The sequence below is a fragment of the Elephas maximus genome, chromosome 15, assembly GCF_024166365.1.
Source record: "Elephas maximus indicus isolate mEleMax1 chromosome 15, mEleMax1 primary haplotype, whole genome shotgun sequence".
Lineage (NCBI taxonomy): Eukaryota > Metazoa > Chordata > Mammalia > Proboscidea > Elephantidae > Elephas > Elephas maximus.
This window is the reverse complement of record NC_064833.1, coordinates 15,670,041-15,693,468: the sequence shown is the minus strand read 5'-3', so window position 1 is coordinate 15,693,468 and position 23,428 is coordinate 15,670,041.

The following is a 23,428-nucleotide window of genomic DNA, read 5'->3' as shown; positions in this document are numbered from 1 at the left end:
CCCTGTATACAACAGAAAGAATCACTGCCTGGTCCTGTGCCATCTTCACAACTGGTGGTATGTTTGAGTCCATTGTTGCAGCCACTGTGTATTTTGAGTGCCTTCCACCCTAGGGGAAACCCTGGAGGTGTAGTGGTTAAGGGCTATGGCTGCTAACCAAAAGGTCGGCAGTTAGAACCACCAAGGGCTCCTTGGAAACTCAATGGGGCAGTTCTACTCTATCCTATAGGGTCACTATGAGTCAAAATCAACTCGATGGCAACAGATTTGATTTTTTGGTTGGTTCCACCCTAGGGGGCTCATCTTCCAGCACCATATCATACTACGTTCTACTGTTACCCACAGGATTTTCATTGGCTGATTTTCAAAAGTGGAACATCAGGCTTTCCTTCCTAGTCTCTCCTATCTAGAAGCTCCACTGAAACCTGTCCACCACTATGACCCTGCTGGTATTTGAAATATCCATGGCATAGTTTCCAGCATCACAGCAACATGCAAGCCACCACAGTAAGGCAAACTGGCAGATAGGTGGTGAATCCACACTTCACAGATGTGGAAATCAAGTCTTGGAAAGATGTAATAACTCATCCAAGACACAGTAGAGGAGCCAGGATTCAAATCCAGGTTTCTTTGACTCCAGAACTCCCACTACGTGTGGCAAATGTTCCGATGGTATAAACTGTGTGTTAATAATATGAATAATAGTTAACACTCTAGAATACTTACCGTGTCAGGTAGTGCTGCAAATGCTGTGTGACCTCATTTAATCCTCGTGACAGTAGGTAATTAACCCGTTTTACAGATAAGGAAGTTGAGACCCAGCAGGACAAAGTCAGTAGGCCAAGGTCACACAACTAGGAAGCAGAGTGTCCAGGATACAAGCCACAAGGTGATGCACATCAAAGCCTCATAAAGTTCTGAAGGTTCAGCATGATTTTATTACCATGTTTGCAACACCTACTGTATGCAAAGCACCAGCACAGGCACTTGGAGAGGACAGAGCATGCGAAGATGGACAAGAACTGGCCACTGCCTTCAGAGATTCCAGCAAGGAAGACAGATCTGCGCAGGGAGGGGGTGAGGGCAAGGAGAGTTTCCACTGGGGTCTCCTGAACTTATCTCTGTAACACATCTTGGCCTCCAGGGAGGTTTCAGTGGACTTGTTCCCATAGATACACACAGACACAGGTGAGCTTTGGGAGTCCCCAACGTCAGCAGACAGACTCCCTGAGTCAACAGCAGCAAAATACAGATCCTGCCGCAATCCCTTCAAGGACCAGGGAGCCCACTGTTTTTCAAATTCAGGAAAGGGCAGCCTGGGTCTCCACACTCACCCCTGGGATGCAACCATTGAGCCATCTGGGAACACCCCCACCCTAGTCTGAATCTCCCTCACCCTAGTAAAGAGAAAAAAAAAACAGTGCCATTGAGTTGATTCTGACTCATAGCCACCCGATAGGACAGAGTAAAACTGCCCCATAGAGTTTCCGAGGAACGCCTGGTAGATTCGAACTGCCGACCCTTTGGTTAGCAGCCGTAGCACTTAACCACTATGCCATGCCACCAGGGTTTCCCTAGTAAAAAGACAGCAAAAAAAAAAAAAAAAACTAGGAAGCAAAGCCACAGGCTTCTGGAATTGGGAGTATCTGGGATTCCTCTTATCCAGGACTTCCACATCCTGGTGATATGATCCTGGACGAGAAGTTTAAACTCTCTGTGCCTCTATTTCTTCATCTGTTAGATAGGGGTAATAATTGCACCCACCTAAAATTTTTTTTTTTTTTTTAGGGAGGTTGTGAGAAATAAGTGGATTAATACATGGACAGCTCTTGGAATAGTGCTCAGTATCTGGTAAGCACTTCATGAACATTACTCACTGTTGTTCAATCAACAAACTTTTGTTGTGGACCAGCAAGGGTGGGACAATTGATACAGACATGGTCCATAGGAAGCACCAGGCCAGTCACATCCAAGGCATTCAACAGCATTAAGGAGAGGAATCCCAGAATCACTGCAGGAGGAGGGTTCTAGCATGCAGAGGGCAGAGCCTTCTCAGCGCAGCTTAGTGATTTGGTGCACTAGCTCTCTACCCAGGCAGCCTAGGATCAAATCCCAGTTCCTCTCTCAATAACTGTGAAACCTTATAAAAACCCGTTGCCGTCCAGTCGATTCCAACTCATTGCGACCCTGTAGATCAGGGTAGAACTGCCCCATAGGGTTTCCAAGGAGCAGCTGGTGGATTTGAACTGCCAACCTCTTGGTTAGCAGCCAGGCTCTTAACCACTGCGCCACCAGGGCTCTGTGAAAGCTTACACAAGCTAATTATCCATTTGAAACCTCAGTGTCTTCATCTGTAAAACAGAATAATGACAGTACTGGACCCTAGGATTGTTGCAGAGATAATCCATGAAAAAAACAAAAAAACCCAAACCCAGTGCCGTTGAGTCGATTCCGACTGTTAGCGACCCTATAGGACAGAGGTAGAACTGCCCCATAGAGTTTCCAAGGAGCGCCTGGCGGATTCGAACTGCCAACCCTTTGGTTAGCAGCCGTAGCACTTAACTACTATGCCACCAGGGTTTCCATGAAAAGCATATAGCAAATGCTCAAAAAATGACAGCTATCATTATTATTGTTTCAACGTATATTATATTATTATTATATTATACATTTTTTCTGACCCAGCTTAAATGGCACCTCTTCTAGAGAGCTTTCTAGGCTCTCTCTTGCTAGAAGTACTAACCCCTTCTATTTATCTTTACCTCTTTCTTGGAAAATGTATTACTTTCTATTTTATTTCAATTACGTATGTTCCTATTTTATCTAGCCCACTGGACTGTCAGCTCCTTGAGGGAAGGGACTTTGCATATTTGTTATTGTATGCGATGATCAATTTCTGAGAAAGCAGTAGGAATCCAATAAGGCTTATTGAATGAGTGAAGCGATTAGGCTAGAGGGAGAAGCAGGATTGAGGCAGGTGGGAACTGGGAGTAGGGAAAAGTGAAGGTTCACAGAGCATAGGACATGTTGGAAAATGGTATGAGGGATCGTTGTTTGGTTTTGTTTTCAGCTAACACTTAGTGCCAGGAACTGCTCTGAGACTTTGTAGATTAAACCATTTACTCCTCGTAAGGACCCTGAGGAAACCCTGGTGGCGTAGTGGTTAAGTGCTATGGCTGCTAACCAAAAGTCCAGCAGTTCAAATCCACCAGGTGCTCCTTGGAAACTCTTTGGAGCAGTTCTACTCTGTCCTATAGGGTCGCTATGAGTCGGAATCGACTCAACAGCTCTGGGTTTGGTTTTTTTGTTTTTGAAAGCCCCTGAGAGGTGGTTACTATCAACATCCTCATTTTGCAGATGAGGAAACTAAGGAAGGAAGGTTTAGCAGATGGGATTTGAACCTGGGCAGTTGGGCTGCAGGTACTGTCCAGGTTGATTGTCACAGTAGACATGGCCTGTGCAATGGGCTGGTCAGTACCCACTAATATCAGACCATGGCTGTGCTCTGGTCTCTCTCCTTCTCTAGCCTGCGGGGGGCCCAGGCCTCCCCACCCCACCCCCCAACCTCTTGCCAAAGTCAAGAGCAAAGTGCTCTTCAAAGGCCTCTCCCACATAAGCTCCATCCAGGGCTGCCCAGCAGGTACAGTCCTGCAGCAAGTTTAACAACCAACACCTGTCCCAGGGTGGAAAAGTTTGGGAAATGCCAAGCTTGGAGCTGCCAGGTGAATGAGTGTGCCGGAAACACCACTCGTGCCAGCTGGTCTGAGCTGTGCACACCTGGGCCACGGGTTGCCTTGGGCACTTTTCACTGGGTCACCTGATCTCCTGGAAATGAGGCCTTGCTCAATCCCTGCAGGAAATTTCACTCCTTATTCGATTTCTCAGCCCAATGGGGTATCCGACCAAGATGGAGCAGATGGTGGAGGTCTGGGCAGTCCTAAGTACAGCAAGGAGGGAGCCACCACCCTTACCTGGGGGACTCAGCAGAGGCTTCCCAAGGAAGTGGCTATTTGTGCCTTCTCAGTCAGCCTGTCCCTTTGCCTACCACTCAAGTTAAGTACCTCCTATCCAACAGCCCCATACCTGTCATCAGATGGCCAATCCCTGCCTGTACCCCTTAGTCTCCCAAGAAGTTTACATCTTCAGGCTTCTAATGAAAGACAACTCAATGCCTTGGGCCTTGACACAAGACATCAACAAGGAAGTATTTACTGAAAACTTTCAGGTCCTCGCTAGGCACTGGGGACCAGCCCCCACCTTCTGGACAGAGAAGCATTAAACCAATGCTCACAAATAATTAACTAATTACTGAAGTGATAAGTGGGAGCCCTGGCATCACAATGATTAAGCACTCAGCTGCTCACACAAAGGTTAGTGGTTCAAACCCATCAGCAGCTCTACAGGAGAAAGACCTGGCAATCTGTTCCCATAAAGATTACAGCCTGGAAACCCTGTGGGGCGGTTCCACCATGTCATATGAGGTCTCTCTGAGTCAAATATCAGCTGGCTCAACAGCAAACAACAACAATGTGATAAATATTGCAACGAGACACAAGAAACAAAGGGAGAGAGAAGGGGAGAAGGCATTCAAGAAGGGAAGGCCCACAAGGACTCATTGGCTGAGCACCCCCACGCGCCTGGCCTATTGAAGAAGGCAGAGGAGCCGGGGCCTAACCCTCTAGGAACGGTTTCTTTGATTACTCATCAGCAGATGTGAAGACAGCCAATGAAAGCTACTAGAACGTTTGTGTCCACAGACCTGTGGGGAGTAAGTCAACGCTCACCGAGCGAATCTCCAGAGAAGGAGCTGTGCATCTTCCTCCCTGGCAGCCCTGCACTGTGAATGGAAGGGCCCAGGGAATGGCTGTCCCATAACTGAGGGAGAAATGATTCAGAGAAAGTGAGGACAGAAGAAGAACCTGAATCCGATTGGTGAGGAGTGTGACTCACAGGCAGGGTGACCAGACATCCCAGTTTCCTAGGGCCTGTTATAGTATACCACTAGTGTCCTGGTGTAATTATAAATCACACCTTTCACTCTCAGAGGTGTCCCAGGTTAGATTATCTATTATGTGGACCTATTACATGGTCCCACTACATATAAGATAATTTGTAAAGAAATGCAGTGTTGTTATTCTTAAGACTGTAGCTGGAGGTAGAGGTAAGCACCACCTGCTACAGGTGAACCGGCAGAGATAATGGTCTGCCTCTGGTTGCTCATGTAGAAAATCTGATGTGTGTGACAGAATCCATCTTCAGCTGGGAACTTTCAAAAAAACCAAACCCCATGGAGAATCAAGATCCAACTAAAACGACTGACAGGAACCAAAATCAAAATGGATAGATACAAAAACCAGTCTTCCAATGTATTATCAGCAATGGGCATTAGACGTCACAAAAATCAAATTCTTTATTTATTTATCTTTTGTAAGCTTCAACCTGGAGCCCTGGTGGTACGGTGGTTAAGAGCTTGGCTACTAACCAAAAGGTCAGCTATTCCACCAGCTGCTCTTTTTAAACCCTATGGGCCAGTTCTACTCTATCCTATAGTGTCACTATGAGTCAGAGTGGACTCGACAGCAATGGGTTTGGTTGGTTTTGGAAGCTTCGAGGAATTATACATATTCCTCCTCTTTGCAGAGATGTTTTGAGCTGTTTTGAGCATCCAGCAAGCCAATATACAAGCCTTCTAAATTGCTAAGTGCTAACCCAATGTTTGGAGCCCTGGTGGCACAGTGGTTAAGAGTTTGGCTGCTAACCAAAAAGGTCAGCAGTTCGAATCCACCAGCCACTCCTTGGAAACCCTATGGTACATAGGGTCACTGTAAGTCGGAATCGACTCAACAGAACGGGTTTGGTAAACCAATGTTATCAGGAGGGACCAGTTCCTGGAGAAGGACATTATGCTTGGCAAAGTAGAGGGTCAATGAAAAAGAGGAAGACTCTCAATGAGGTAGATTGACCCAGTGGCTGCAGCAATGGGCTCAAACATAGCAATTGTGAGGGTGGCACAGGACCGGGCAGTGTTTTATTCTGTTGTACATAGGGTTGCTATGAGTGGGAACCAACTCCACAGCACCTAACGACAACAAAACAATGTGAAAGTGCAGTTAGTGATATTATTATTATATCTTAACTATTCAACTCTTTGAAATTACATCTCTTTGCCAGTGTCATGCCCTCTCCTCCATCATGCTCCCCAGGCAGACTGAGAACTAGATCACACTCTTTAATCCATTGGCAACCTGAGAAACTTCGTCTCCCCTATTCCACTGTGACCTACTTCAGGGCAGGGACCTTCTCCTGGTCCCTCCTTTACCACGAGGCTTAGCCTGCTCTTAGCACCTTGTTCTTACTGTGAGCTGCTGCTGAGTCATCCCCCAACTTATGGCAGCCCCATGCACAACGGGATCCTACCATTGTGGTCCATGGGGTTTTCAATGGCTGATTTTCAGAAGTAGTCACCAGCCCTTTCTTCCTAGCCCATCTGAGTTTCGAAGTTCTCTGAAACCTGTTCAGCAGCATAGCGACACACAAGTCTCCACTGAGTGGTGGCTGCCTGCGCCTCAGGGGTATTAGCCAGGCCTTGAACCCAGGTTTCCTGCAGGGTAGGCAAGAATTCTACCATTAAACCACCCATATCCCATGGTACCTTGCAGATGCTCAATAATTTTTGCTGACTAATGAATTTTAAAAAAACCTACCCCTCTGTCAGCTTGTCCTACTGTGGGGGCTCACGTAGTGCTGTGGTGCTGGAAGTGATGTCACTAGTATTCATATACCAGCAGGCTTACCCTTGGTAGACAGTTTTCAGCTGAGCTTCCAGACTAAGACAGTAGAAAGGAGGACCTGGCAGTCTACTTGTGGAAAAACCCAGCCAGTGAAAGGCTTATGAACAGCAGCGGAACATTGATACAGTGCCAGAAGATGAGCCCCCCAGGTTGGAAGGCACTCAGAAGACAGGGTGGCCACAACGGTGGGGTCAAGCATAAGGATTGTGAGGATGGGCAGGACCAGGCAGTGTTTCCTTCTGCTGTGCATAGGGCCGCTCTGAGTCAGAAGCGACTCCAGGGCGCCTAACAACAACAATGAATAAAAGAAAACCCGGGCCCTGTGCCACCTCCAGGGAGCCTTCCTCAACTTCCCCAGGCAGAGTCAATCATCACAGCCCAGTAGCATCGCTAGGGGGGTGCCGGGGCGGGGGGGTGGAGACTGCACCCACGACACTGTCGGAGGGGGTGACACCAAATAACCCCCAGGTTTGTGGCAGCGGCAGCAGCAATGGGCAGGCTGCCAGCGGAGGATCCATCAAGGCAGTGGCATCACTAGGGTTGGTGTCACTCATCCAGTAGGGTAACATGTCTCTCTCACACACACACACACAAACACACACACGTCCCCCATCACCCATCAGTCAAGATGCGAATGGCCAAGCCGCAGCATCTGCCACTGAGCGGAGAGGAGGGTCTCCGCTTTGGCCAATGAGAGAAGGGAGGAGCAGCTGGGAGCTGGGGGGGGGGGCGGGGGGCGGAGGGGAGGGGCGGAGCCAGGGGAGGCCTCGAGGCTCCGCCCTGCCCCTCGCTGGAGCTGGCACAGGACCCCGGACCACCTTGCCCACCAGAGGAGGTTCGCCGGCCAGCCATGCCCACCCTAGGGGTGGGGGCTGTGACGCCATGAGTTACCGCACTGAGCGACACTAACCCTGGTGATGCCACTGCTGCAGCCTCTGAAAATTCTAGCTCGTTCTGTATGTTTCTTATCAAACTGGATCCAAGTCAGAGCACTGATTCAATATCATTTGATTCATGCTCCTCCAGGACTAGTTTCTCATCTTATGCCGCTCCCCCCTCCCAGTGCCTGACACCCTTCCCATCAGGAGGAACTTGGGTGAGGGTTGTTGGTTAAATGATTTTACTTCTCTTTAGTATGGGATGTATCTTGGGTTGAATAGTGCCCTCTCCAAAATTCACATCTACCTGGAACCTCAGAATGTGACCCTATTTGGAAATAGGGACTTTGCGGATGTAATTAAAGATCTCAAGATAAGATTATTCTGGATTTGGGTGGGCCCTTAATCCAGTGGCAGTTGTCTTTGTAAGAGAAAGGAGAGGGAGACTTGAAGATGGACACACAGGGGGGAAGGCAATGTGAAGATGGAGACAGAGACTCTGTGATGTGTCAACAAGCCAAGGAAAGCCAGGAAGCACCAGAAGCTAGAAGAGAGGCATGGAACAGATCCTCCCTCAGAGTCTCTGGAAGGAACCAACCCTGATGACCCTTTGATTTTGGACTTCTAGCCTCCAGAACTTGAGACAATAAATTTCTGTTGTTTTAAGCTATCCAGTTTGTGATTCTTTATAAAACAGCCCTGGGAAAGTAAGACAGGGTGTTCTGCATATCTGCTCCCTCTGTCTGATACCCTCCTCCTGCCATTCTTTACCCACTTGTCTCCTATCATCCTTCAGATCCCAGCTAGAGCATCACCTCCTCCGAGGAGCCCTCTCTGATCTTCCTCACTTAGGGAAACACCTTCTGTAGTATCCTCTCACAGCATCATGTAGCTCTCATTCCTAGCGCTCATCTCAGCAAGAATATTACATTATGGGAGTATTTGCTTAATGCCTGGCTCCTTAACTAGACTGTAAGCCAGGACACAGAATGTATTACTGTGTTCCCAAAACCTAGCACACTGCCTGCGGAGCAATCAATATTGGTCAGATAAATGAATCAAGGTGATGGGAGGACACTCAAGTGGAAACACCCAGGAGCCACTTGGAAGAGCAGGGTGGACATTCTGCTCGCTCCAATAAAATCATCTTCAGGACCACCTCTTAGCAAGTGCTTCCTATGGGGCTGGCCCTGAGAGAAATGTTTTACCTGAATTTACTCATTAAACCCTCGCAACACTCCAAGGTAGGACTCGCCTTATACAGATGGGAATGGGAAGCGTTCATTTTAAACCTGACTCATAGCTGGCAAGCAGGGATCTGAACCACTTTCCCAGCCATGTTGCCCACCAGCCCCAAAAACTCGGAAGGGAGGTGCACGTTTAGGGATGCACTAGGACGTGGAGACTGAGAACTCACTGAGGCTGATGACTTCTACTTTGTTGTTGTTGTTGTTCTAATTTCTGTTTCTTGTGTATTTGAAGGTGTAAGAGGGGGAGAGGCAAAGGGATCTAATTCGTGTTTTCCCGCTTTCTCATAAAACAGGATCTTGGCAATTGTGGAGCTGGGGCGAGAGTGGATACCCATCTCAGCATCGCCTCAGGCAAATCACCTACAAAAGGTGGATAAATAATACTTACCTCCCTAGGAGTTTGGAGACTTAATTAACACTTGCAAAGTACTTTGAGATGGGGGATAACAGGGCCTGTTAAAGGAGCTTTCAGACCAGCACCCGCCGCTGGTCCATAATTGAGGTGGGGAATCAGTGCAGGCCCCTCCTGGGCCATCCTGTCCTATACAAGAAGCCATATTGGCCTTGTCGCTGTCCCCTAAACCTGGCTTCTTGCCACCATCCATTGCTCATGCCATTTGCCTTCCTGCAAATCCCTCCCTCCTCTTCTCTGAGTATTTAAATCCTCCAGGAGAATTTTCAATCCCATCTGCTCTGGAAAGCCTTCCCTAACCATTCATTTATTCATTCATTCATTCAGCAAGGCTTTGTCGAGTGCCTCCTGTGTCCCAGCACTGCACAGAGCACTGGGGACTCAGTAACTTCTTGTCCCCATGTAACAGAAGAGAAGACAGAACTCAACAGGTTATGCAGAAAATCCAAGGTCACACAGCCTGTAAGTGACTGACTAAGGCTTGAAACTCACATTTCCCAGACTCCAAAACCCATAGAATTTGCTTGACTTTGGGTCACTCCCACCACATATCAAGGTGCACAGTTCAACCACAAAAGAACTCATCAGACTGGCATGACTATAACTCACAGCTCTGTGCAAACTGTGTGACTAAATTTGGTAATGGAACATGTCGGTTGAAACTGGGTTGTCCTTGAAATGCTTTTCATAACTAGGTCTAAGTCAATGGTGCCACCAAGGAGTGGCTTACAGCTGGGGCAGGAGGAGGGAAAAGTGATTTCTTCTAAGGGGGAAAAACTGTGCTTACTGTACAAACACTGCCTCCAAACAAGTCCCCTACAGCAATGCCGAACAGATTATCACCTCTGAGTTCCTCTCATATGAAAACTCAGAGACTCACTGCTTTCTGCCTTTTGATTGATACCAGGGGACAAACCACAGGTGAGTAAATAAGAACATGGGCTTCTAAAAGACTCAGGAGAAGTCGCTGCCCTGAATCTTACTGGTTGCAAGACCTTAGGTGAATCAGTAAATTCAGTGTCTTAGTTATCCAGTGTTGCTATAACAGAAATACAAGTGGATGGCTTTAACAAAGAGGAATTTATTCTGTCACAGTCTAGGAGGCTAGAAGTCCAAATTCAGGGTGCCATCTCTAGGGGAAGGCTTTCTCTCCCTGTTGGTTCTGGAGAAAGGTCCTTGTCATCAATCTTCCCTGGCCAAGGAGCTTCTCAGCACAGGGACTCCAGGTCCAAAGATGCACTGTTCTCCTGGCTCTTGTTTCTTGGTGGTATGAGGTCCCCCTGTCTCTCTGCTTGCTTCTCTTTTTATATCTCAAAAAAGATTGACTTAAGACACAACCTAATCGTGTAGATTGAGCCCTCCCTCGCTAACATAAACCGGTTGCCATCGAGTCGATTCCAACTCATAGCGACCATATAGGACAGAGTAGAACTGCACCACAGAGTTTCCAAGAAGCACCTGGTGGATTAAAACTGCCAACCTTTCGATTAGCAGCTGTAGCACTTAACTACTACGCCACCAGGGTTTCCTCCTCACTAACATAACTGCCTCTAATTCTGCCTCATTAACATCATAGAGGTAGGATTTACAACACATAGGAAAATCACGTCAGATAACAAAATGGTGGACAATCACACAATACTGGGAATCATGGCCTAACCAAGTTGATACACATTTTTAGGGGACACAATTCAATCCATAACACTCAGTAAATCTCCAGGTTTCAGTTTCCTCATCTGTAAAATGGGAATGATGATAGTACCAGTCTCCTAGGGATGCTGAGAAGATTAAACAAGCCACTGCCTAGACAGTGCACAGCCCCAAGCCTGGCATACAGTAAGGGTTTGATAAACTCATTGGCTCCTCTCTCTAAGACACGTAAACTCCCATGCCCATACCAGTGTCTTGAGAAGTCATGCTAGGTAGCCAATCCAGGCCTTCAGTGTGCATTTTGCTTGAGAAATGCACACAGACCTGGCTGTTCACAGGATTAACTACCTTAAAAAAAAAAAAAACCAATTGCGTTCAAGTCAGCTCCAACTCATGGCAACCCCATGTATGTCAGACTGGACCTGTGCTCCATAGGGTTTTCAATGGCTGATTTTCCAGAAATTGATCGCTAAGCCTTTCTTCAGAGGCACCTCAGAGTGAACTTGAACCTCCAAACTTTCGGGTAGCGACCAAACATGCTAACCATTTACACCACCAGGGACTTCACCTACATTACATACTGGCAGTTTTGCTTGGACACCATTGCCATACCAGTACTGGGCTACGGGATGCTTTGTTGGGGTGCTCGGGAATTCCGCATGTGGATGAATACTGACTTCGTTTCCTCTGCTTGGAGCTCAGTAGAGTGCAAGTGTTATTCACTGCCATTTAGAAAATCCTTGACCTGGTGAATCATTGTACCAGTCACATGGGACTCAAGCTAACCAGGAGACAGAGGGCATAAGATTGTGGTCAGCACAGAAGTGAAGCTGAAGTTACTCTGGGACTCATAAAGAGCTCCTGACCGAAAGGCTGTACATGGGGGAGAATTATAGCCTTTCTTAGAGTCTTTGGCTATTCTCTCTTCTTAGAATGGTTCTCCCCAAGATTCATCCTATCACCTCCTTCAAATATTGCTCAAATGTTATATTCAAAGGCCTACCCTAAGGAGCCCTCATCACCAGCACTTCTAACCCCACTTACCCTTCTTTATTTTTTCCTATAGCATTTCTCACTACATAATTTACTTATTATTCTGCCCCACTCTAGATTGTAAGGAACCCTGAGGGTGCAACATTAAACGCTCAACTGCTAACCAAAAGGTTAACGGTTCGAACCAACCTAGCCATTCTGTGGGAGAACGACCTGGCAATCTGCCCCCATAAAGATTACAGCCTGGAAAACTCTATGGGGCAGTTCTATTCTGTCACAAGAGATAACTGTGAGTTGAAATTGACTCAACAGCCCCTAGCAACAACAACCCTAGACTGTAATCTCCCAGAGGGTAGTGGTCTTTGTTTCATTCACTGATAAACTTCTAGCTCCTAGAACATAGTGGGTGCCCAAAAAATCATTGTTGCTCTAAATGAATGAATGAACCAACTACAGGGAAACCTATGACAGCTAGAACTCAATGGGACTGCCTTGTTTTTCCAGGTCTCCCAAGTTTTCCACTTTTGACATCACTCAGCTTACCACTTTTCTCTCACTCTTTACTAGTGGAAAATATTTGAGTTTTCTTCTCAGACAGGTTTCCTCCTTACATAGGTTCTGACTTTTGTACGTTTTACTGTAATTTATTGGTACCACCTGAAACTAAACCAAAAACCAAACCCGTTGCTGTCGAGTCGATTCCAATTCATAGCGACCCTATAGGACAGAGTAGAACTGCCCCATAGGGTTTCCAAGGAGCAGCTGGTGGAGTCTAACTGCCAACCTTTTAGCTAGCAGCTGAGCTCTTAACCATTGCACTACCCGGGCTCCCACCTGAGGCTAGATGCTAGAAAAACCCATATTATTTTAAAGCGTAAGTGAAGAAAATTCAAGATTCTCTTTTGATTTAGAAAGAAGATTCTAGAAATGCTCAGAGATGGATTCACCCATGAGCATTTGTTCGGGACACAAAATAAGATCATGTAAGTACAGGGCCTTACCCTATGCTCAGCATAAAATAGGCACTCAGCCAGAATTAGCCCCTGACCGGTCACTTCTGGAACAGGAAGTGACTTCCACCCACACAGCAGCAGGTACCCCCATCATTCAGTGTAGCACAGCGGTCAAGTGCATGGACTCCAGCAGAGGACAATTTAGGTTGAATCCCTACACTTACGGATTAAATTAGGTCCCATCAAAATATGTGTTGGAACCCTACCCTGTATACCTACAGATATGTCCCTGAGTAGTGCAAGCGGTTTGCGATTGGCTGCCAACTTAAAGCTTGATGGTTCGAACTTACCCAGTGGCACCACAGAAGAAGTACCTGGCAATCTGCTTCCATAAAGACTATAGCCAAAAAAAAAAACCTATGGAGCAGTTCTACTCTGTATGTAACACATGGGGTCACTATAAGTCGAAATGGACTCAGTGATCACAGGTTTGTTTTTGTTTTTTTAGACCTGTGGATATAACGTGATGTAATCACCTTCCATAATGCAATCTAATGTTATGTTAATAAGGCCACACTAGCGTAAGATGTATCCTAAACATAATAACTTCTGAGTTATGAAAACAGGAGATTAGAACCAGAAGCAAGTACATACTGGAGGAAGACAGACGCCATGTGAGGACCACCAAAGTACCAAGGAGTACCCAGGGAAACCGACAAGGAAGGGTCGACACAGCTGAGACCCTGATTTGGACTTGTAGCCTCTAAAATTGTGAGAAATGTCTTATTTCTGTTTTTTAGGGCCACCCACTTGTAGTATTTCTGTGACAGCCCCCCTAGCAAACTAAGACACCCATGTTCCCTACTCGTTGGCTAAATGAGCATCAGCCAATGATTAAGCTTCTCTGTGCTTCAAGTTTCTCATCCGTAAAATGGGAATTGCAATAGATGCCTTTTCACACTTCAGCGATGAGGACTGAATGAGGGAATGTGTTTCATTTAGCACAGTGCCTGGCACAATTAGGATAAACACTTGGAGTGGGAAATATGATCATTATTCAACACTTGTGCTGCAAGGCTGCAAAAGAATATATTAAAAACGTCAAAAAGATAAATTTAATAAACGAACAGAGTCTTTAATGGCCCCATTAGTATGGATTAGAGGATTAACTCTATTCTAACTCCTGCTGCCTGGGTAATATGCCAGGCAGGAGTCCTCACATATCAAATCGTTTTATCTACCTTTCATTTAAGGAGAGAAAGGAAAAAAAAAATCAATGTATTTTTGTTCTCTTTGCTTATCCTTTGCTATTTATATGCCCAAACAAGGTTACCGTACAAAATACAATCCTGTAGTCTGTAAATAATGAACAGCCTCCTCACATAGCATGAGCCCAGAAAGGTTCTAAATGGAATCCCTTTGCCCGACTCGTTTTCTGCCCTGGGTCTGACCCTAAACGTAAATATGGGCTGCCTGGTGGCATATAAAAGGCCCAATTGACCTGTCGACCCAGTTTGCAGGGACAGCTCCATGTAAAACCGCTTTAGCAGCTGCTGCAGAGAAAGCCTGCGGCCACGCCAGCCAACAGCTGCTGACTCCTGCTCGTGACTAGTCCTGAGCTCCCACGGCGGGCCGGCACTGGACGCAAAGATGCTGGCAAACTGCGCTGTGCAGCCACCCACCTCTGTCTAGGGCTTACGTGGCCCTCGTATCTGCTACTGACAAAGAGGAACAAAGACTTTTTCTGCTGCTAGTCCTCAGAGCAGTGGCTGAAAGTGATGAGGAAAGATTGAGTGAGAAAGCCCACTTTAATCCCTCCAGGATCCACCTCGTCCTACCGATAGCAAATCTTCACTACACAGCAAATGTCCACTTTCTCTTTGTTGGTTTCTGCTGCCCGGGTCAGCGATGTTATTCCTGCTGTCGTCGTTGTTGTTAGGTGCCGTCAAGTCGATGCCCACTGATAGCGACCTCATATGATAGAGTAGAACTGCCCCCATAGGCTTTCCTAGGCTGTAATCTTTACAGCAAATCGCCAGGTCTTTCTCCCGAGGAGACCCTGGGTGAGTTCGAACCTTTCAGTTAGCAGCTGAGCGCTTAACCATTGCACCACCAGAGCTCCTTTATTCCTGCTTAAACCAAAAAAAAAAAAAAATTGCCATCAAGTTGACTCTGACTCATAGTGACCCTGCAGGACAGAGTAGAACTGCCCCACAGGGTTTCCAAGGAGCAGCTGGTGGATTTGAACTGCCGACCATTTGGTTAGTAGCCAAGCTCTTAACCACTGAGCTACCAGGGCTCCTTACCAAAAAAGACAAACCCAGGGCCGTCAAGTCGATTCTGACTCGTAGCAACCCTATAGGACAGAGTAGCACTGCCCCATAGAGTTTCCAAGGAGCACCTGGCGGATTTGAACTGCCCACTCTTTGGTTAGCAGCCAAGCTCTTAACCACTACGCCACCAGGGTTTCCACAGTATGGCAAAAAAGGCAAAGCAATCCCACTGGGCTGGCTATATCCCTCAGGGATAGGAGACTATGAAATTATGGTGAATATGGGCTGTGTATTAAGGATGACTCATGCCCATACCTTGTGTTTTAAAAGTTCGCCATCACCAGGTGAAATCACAGCTTCTCTGTCTCCACCCCCATGAGGACCCAGAGTCACATCGTTACTAAAATAAATCATTCTTTCCAGTTGACAAACAGCCACCCCATGTTGTTACCGCTTTTAATCCACACAAGCACACAGTCAAGTACCTGTGTCAGCCCATTTTACAGATGAGAATACTGAGAACTTGTGAAGCAAAGTAGTTTGTCTAAGGCCACATGGTTAGTGAAGAGCAAATCCATGACTTAAAACCACTTCTGGACCCTGCAGTACAGCATGAAGGTTAGATGTGTGGCCTCTAGAGCTAAACTGCCTAGGGTCAAGCCCGAGCTCTACCCTTGGCCATCTGTACGATGAGCACAATGAGAATAGTGCTCGTCTCATAGGGTGATGGTGAGAATAAAAGAAGGTGATTAGTACAGGTGGTTGTCACATAGTAAGTGCTCACACAGACCTCCGGGCTGTGCCCACCACCTGTGCCCCAGATTGTCCCCCGGGCAAAGAACACTACTTGGCCCGCTTCTTCCAATAATACGTAAAGCTGGTTACTGTTGAGTCAATTCCAACTCATGACCACCCCGTGTGTGTCAGACTAGAACTGTACTTTATAGGTTTTCCAACGTCTAATTTTTCAGAAGTAGATTGCCAGGACTTTCTTCTGAGGTGCCTCTGAGGAGTGGACTCCAATCTCCTGCCTTTCTGTTAGTAGCCAATGGCTTTAACCACTTGTACCACCCAGGGACTCCCTTCCAATAATACAGGTCTAATTTTTCAGCTTCCCTTACAGAAAGGCATGAACATAAAAATAAGTTCTGCTTAAAGGGATGTACATAGAAGTGGTGTATCTTCCAGGAAATGGTTCTATGGCCAGTTGCCTCCTGCTCACTCTCAAGTAACCCCACAAGGGCTCCACAAGAGCTGAGATGGTGGTGAAGATGAGGTGTGGTTGTCTGTCATCCCTCACACTCCGGCCCTACTGTATCTCCAGTGGCTAACACAGTGCTTGACACATAATAGCTACTCGAAAACCTGGGGCAGTGAATGAACTATGACATGACCTCCAGAAATGCCAAGCTTAACGTAACACAGTTCATAAAGAAAATGTTCTACATCCCACTTCAGTGAGTAGCGTCTGGGGGTCTTAAAAGTTTGTGAGCAGCCATCTAAGTTATATCAGTCACATCCTGGAGCAAAAGAAAATGAAGAAAACCAAAGACACAAGGAAAATATCAGCCCAAAGGACTAAAGGACCACATGAACCACAGCCTCCACCAGCCTGAGCCCTGAGGAACTAGATGGTGCCTGGCCACCACCACTGACCGCTCTGACAGGAATCACAATAAAGGGTCCCAGACAGAATGAGAGAAAAATGTAGAACAAAATTCAAATTCACAAAAAAAGACCAGATTTACTGGTCTGACAGATACTGGAGAAACCCCCTGAGACTATGGCCCCTGGACACCCTGCTAACTCAGAACTGAAGCCACTCCCGAAGTCTGTTTTTCAGACATAGGCAGACCTATAAAACAAACACTAACGCATGTGAGGAATGTGCTTCTTAGTTCAATTAAGTATAGGAGACTGAATGGGCAACTTCTGCCCAGAAGTAAGACAGGCAAGAAAGGACAGGAAAACTGGACAAATGGACACCAGGAGCCCAGGGTGGAAAGGAAGAGAATGCTGTCACATCACGGGAATTGCAACCAACATCACAAAACAATTTGTGTATAAATTTTTAAACGAGAAACTAATTTGCGCTGTAAACTTTCACCTAAAGCGCGACAGAATTAAAAAAAAAAAAAAAAGAAATGGCAAGATGCTGGATAATATGATGTCAGTTTTGGAATATAGGAATGAAGACATTAATATTGAAATTAAAAATCCTCACCACCACTAAAAACAATCTCATGCAATAAGTATAGATGGAGCCTTTGGTGTCTTCGGCACCTCAGAGTCTAACAGGAGTGCCCTGGGATTAGCATCTCCTTAAGTTTGGCATCCTGGGCACCTCACCCACCTACCCTAGGCCTGTCCCTCGTCCCAGGAACTATCTAGTCCTGCTACAAACCACAAGGTTGGAATCCCATATATGCAATAAAGGCAGCATTCATTAATTTATTCACCAAATAATTATCCCTGGGCCAGGCACAAAGATCATCAAGATACAATCCACAATCATTCCCCAAGAAGCTCCCTGCGTTTGGAGGACGCAGACATGAATACAGACATTTTGAGCACAAGGCAGTAGGCACCAAGACAGAACAGGTACAAGCAACAGCCCTGAACTCAGTCGTCGGTGGAGGTGACCAGGGAGGGCTTCATAGAGAAGGTGATGCTTAAGCTACATCTTGAAGGTTGAGGAGGAATTTGACATAAAAGGACAAAGGAGAGAAGTGCAATGTACATGGAGGGGAAGAAGGGGCAACATGGCCGGGGACGTCAGGATGGTTCAGAGTGGCCGAACTTCTGGGCCAGAAAATGGGCCATCCGAGTTTCCTGAAAGAAACGTTCTTTGAATAAATGAATGGAGGGTGGAAGTAAGGAAGGAAGAGAGAGAGGGTTTGAATAAATGAATGGAAGGTGGAAGGAAGGAAGAGAGGGAGGGACCGAAGGAGAAAAGAGGGCAAAAATTGTTGCTAAGGTAAATTGTAGAAATAAATATTTTCTTAATTTTAATAATAACCATACAATCTGTTGAGAACCATTTACATTTCCCAAACTTTACATACATTCGTAATCTTTACAGCAATCCTACAAGGTAAGTATTAAACCAAAAAACAAACAAACAAACAAATAGCAACCCTTAAGGACAGAGTAGAACCACCCCATAGCGTTTCTAAGGAGCGGCTGGTAGATTAGAACTGCTGAACTTCTGGTTAGCAGCCGAGCTCTTAACCACTGCTTCACATTAGACCTCCCATTTGACAGGTGAGGAGCCCTGATGGTGCAGTGGTTAAGCATCAAACCCTATGGGGCAGTTCTACTCTGTTCTATAGAGTCCCTGTGAGTGGAAACTGATGACAATGGGGTTTTTTTTGTTTTTTTGTACTGGTATCTGTATTTGACAGGTGAGGATTCCCAGAGGCTAAGTGACGGCCCAGCTTGCTCTAGCTAGTTGGAGGCAGGGTCTGGTTTGAAACTCAGGTCTTTCTGACTCTCTCTACAGAAAGACAGCAGCTCCCACTCTGCCTTTAAGGTCTGTCCACCTGTGTCTGAGCGGGAGTCCCTGAGTAGTCCAAACAGTTAATGCGCTTGACTGCTAACCCAACGGCTGGACGTTCAAGTCCACCCAGAGACTCCTCAGAGAAAGGCCTGGTGACCTAAAACCAAAAAATCAGCCACTGAAAATCCTAGGGAGCGGTCCTATTCTGACACCCGTGTGGCCACCCTGAGTCAGAACCAACTCCACAGCAACCAGTGGCGCCTGAGTGGGCTCCTGAAGGGTGGCGGAGTCCACTGAATTTCTGAAGGGGCTTCTTCCCAGTCAATCGCTCATGCCTGTGTTTCCCCTACTTTGAAAGGATGACAGCTTCGTTAAGCTATGAGACAGCATCCGCTCATTAATGTGTGCTAAATTGCCGTGCAATATCTATAGAATTAAATTACATATTCAATGAATAAGCAAATAATTTCTCAAGCCTAACGTTACTTCCACAAATGCCAAAGGAAGATTTGGGCCATTTACTTAAAGAAGGCTGATTTTTAAAAAAAACTCACAATGAGATAAGAAATAAATCATCAACTCGAGGTTTAATTTGGTATTCTGCCTCAATCAGGAAAATACGCACAGGACCAGGTACCCTCCTGGGTTTCCACGTAAGCCGGCACCCGGAAACATGAGCTCATCCATTTTCATTCAGCTTTGTGATTACATGTTAAGGATATTGGTTAAACACACACACTGACACACACGTATCCAAGCGCAGCATGTATGCCACTTGATAGTAACTGTACGTTCAAAACACCAGGGGCAGTAAAAATATTTAAAGCAAATATGGTATTTTATAGGATGCACCTGACCTTCAGCACCAGTAGATTAATTAAGATAATGAGTCGCCTTATCTCACCTTCCTGCTCTTGAGTTCTCTAAGCGTGATCCCTGAGTCAGCAGCGTCAGCATCACCTGGGAACTTGTTAGAAATGCAAATTCTCAGGTCTGCGCCCTAGGCCTACTGAATCTGAAACTCAGCCCAGCCGTCTTGTGTTTCGACTAGACTTCCAGGTGATTCTGATGCAGCTAAATTTTGAACCACTGCTCTTGATGTAAGGAGCCCTGTTGTCACAATGGTTAAGGGCTCAGCTGCTAACCAAAAGGTAGGCGGTTCAAACCCCACCAGCGGCTTCTTGGGAGAAAAGACCTGACAACTTGCTCCCATAATGATTGCAGCCTGGGAAACCCTATGGGGCAGCTCTCCTCTGCCGTATAGGGTCACTATAGAGTCATTATGAGCCGGAGGCAATTCGATGGCACCCAACAACAGCTCTAGGTGGATAAAATACCAAGAAAAGAACTTGGGATTTGCCCTCACATAAACGTGAGTTTGGATCCTGATTCAGCTAAATACTAGTCATTTGACCTTGGGTCAATTATTTAACCTCTCTGAGCCTCCTTTACATCATATATACATGTTGTTCATTTGTTTTAATTAAAAGGTGATTGATGCCTCCTTTCTAAGCTTGCTGGGGGTTGCTAGCATGGGGAATCACATACACTAAGAACTTCCTGGTGGTTACTCTTCCCACCTTGGGCTGAATTGTCTGCTGTCTACTTGGCACCATCCTCCGCCCTTCTGTGCTTTCCTCTGCATTGCAAAGTCGTGCCACCCATTTCCCAGAATCCCCTCCCCCCTGTGGTTCCCAGTGAGAGTTTGCCAAAGACAGGACTCCAGAGGAGAGATGTGGAAGGCATGAAGCAGGAGGGCACGGTGGCTCTGAAGGCACTCACACAGTAGCTTTCCGGAGGGTTCTTGAGAACCACCCCCTTCCTGTGGCAATCTGAGAATGCTGAGTGGGGACTTGTCAGAGATTCTTGAGAACTGAAGCTCCTGAGAAGCTCCGTTCGAGTGCACCAGGTTGAGCTCAGCAGGGGTGGGAAGAAAGGGCCCTTGATCTTTGCTGTTCCAGCATTTCCAACAGTCCTGTTGTTGCTGTCATCTGCCTTCTAGTTGGCACTCAACTCATAGTGATCCCATGCCCAACGGAACGAAACACTGCCCAGTCCTGTGCCATCCCCACAATTGGTTGCAGACAGGACCGCTGTGATCCATAGGGCTTTCATTGGTTGATTTTTGGAAGTAGCTCTCCAGGCCTTTCTTCCTAGTCCATCTTAATCTGGAAGCTCTGCTGCGTCCCGTTTAGCCTCATAGCAACATGCAAGTCTCCACTGACAGACGGGTGGGGCATTGGCCAGGAATCAAACCCAGGTCTCCTGCATGAAAGGGGAGAATTCTACCACTGCACCACCACGCTCTCCTCCGACAGTCCCATATGCCCCTAGTTCCCTCAGTAAACCATTAATCCCTGGAATCCGCAGAGCAGCTGACTGATACACGTTTGCTTACTCCCCTTGCCGAGGAAAGCCGTATTCTCATAATAAAAAAGCAAGGAGTTCACTTCCTTCAGACTTGGGAGAAACTCCTGGTATCTAAGGGGCAGTCCACCTAAATGTGCAGCTTTCCAGTGTATAGACCTTCCTTAAAGAATCACATTGTGCTCACTGTCATATTATACTCATATTTGTGACTTATTTCGGTATTTTCAATGACGCCTTAAAGGTTTTCTACACTTCTGAGTGTGATCTTGCTTCGTTGCAAGCCCCTTCCTCCCCTGGAAATCAATCATCATTCATTATGCAAATCGATGGGGAAATATGATTCAATTAACAGAAACTTGCATAACAGTCATCACGCATTAGCTTGTTTTTCATTTGAGTTTTCATATTTTTATAATGTTGTGTAAGCCATTTCTCGCCCCTCTTCCAGAAAATCAGTCTAAATATAAGACATCAAATAATAATGAAACCTCAAATAAGTCAAGCATTTATAGCACTTCAGAGCCCCCTGATATTTTGTCTCTGGTCAACCGATTCTCAGGTTCATCCAGGGGAAAAGGCAGAGGTGCAGAGAGGCCATGTACCTTACATTGGGTCACACATGTCATTAGAGGAAGCTTTAACTACTGGGCCACCAGGACTCCTTACAGGAAGAGCAGGAACTGTCCTTTAGCTCCTCAAGTGCTCCAATAAATCCCAGGGCCATGTTGGTTGGAAATAAGTCTGTGATTAGATGCAAAAATAAATTATCTGGTCCTTAGTAATAAATTCTTATTAGCAGAATTAGGTCAGAGCTATAAAAATGGCTCTCTCTTTCTCTCTGTGTGCTGAGACTTTTTTGGAATTTTACTCATGCAGATCTGAACAGGGATTTGAGTTCTTTGGCTAAAAGGTTTTTCCTAGAACATGGGCAGGTTTCCAGACTTCTGTTGTGTAATGAATATTCCTGCTATTTTGGACCTCTCAGCTTTCCAAACCATGGCTACCCAATCTGGCTGTGGCAGGAACGTCGTTACGCTAAATCAATTAAGCTCTGCAAGGCAGAATTTTTCCCCAAACCAAGTCACAGAGATGGTATCATTGAGGATATGGAGAAGGGGAGTATCCTAACCAAGACATTGGTCCCATTGATTTTCAAGTTGGCTAAAGAAAACATAACCAGAGGTGAAAATAGAAGGTGGGACATACTGTAAAATGAGGCCTTAGAACAAGATGCAAACAAATTCGAAATAGGTGGCAAAGGACTGTGTATAAATGTTTTAAATCCTTCACACCAAATCGAATGTATAAAAAGGATCAGTCCCACCCAGCAAACTATAGTTTTCTTCTCTAGGGTCAGTTGGTCCCTCAAAGGAGCCCTCTGGTCAGGACCTAAAATAACCACATAAACAATTTCCCTCCTGGAGATGACCACATCTGGTTCATGGGAAACATGAAGTCTGAGAAGGTGGGTGAAGATTTCTCTGAAGAAGAGAGCTGTTCCCCACTCACAGGGAGGGAGCTACTTTCTAACGTTCTGCTTGTTATCTCTTGCTACGTAATGAATCACTCCAAATCACTGAGTGGCTTAAAACAATAACATCATATATTATCCCTTGTGCTTTCTTCATATATATATATATATATATATACACACACACGCACACTCGTGGTTTCTATGGGTGAGGAATTTAGGTCAGGCTTGACTGGGTGGGTCTGGCTTGGACTCCAGGAGGTAGCTGTCAAATGTTGACTGGAGCTGCAGTTATCAGAAGTCTTGACCAGGGCAAGAGTAAATGCTCCAAGGTGGCCCACTCACATGGCTGGGAAGTTGGTACAGGATTTTGGCCAGTTCTTCTCTACGATGTTCTTTCCATACAGTCTGGACCTGCCTAAGTTTTTTCTTTCAGGGCCATGGGAATTAATAGCTGAAGATCTACTTCTGAAAAACCAGCATTCTAAACCCTCTGGAGCACAGTTCTTCTCTGACATACATGGAGTTTCCATGAGTTGGAATCAATTTGATTGCAATTAGTTTGGAGTGGACTTAAAGGGACAGTGGTGGGCCAAATAAAGCTGCTTATGATTACCTCCCACAGCCCATGTTTGCTCGAACTAACAGTTGTTGTTAGGGGCCATCAAGTCAACTCAAAGTGACCCCACGTGGTAGAGTAGAACTGCCCCATAGGGTTTCTTAGGCTGTAGCCTTTATGGAATCAGGTTCACAGGTCTTACTCCTGCAGAGCTGCTGGGTGGGCTTGAACCACCAACCTTTCTGTTAGCAACTGAGTACTTAACCATTGTGACACCAGGCCTCCTTCAACCTAAAAAAATTTTTTTATCTGAATCCCTTTTATAACAC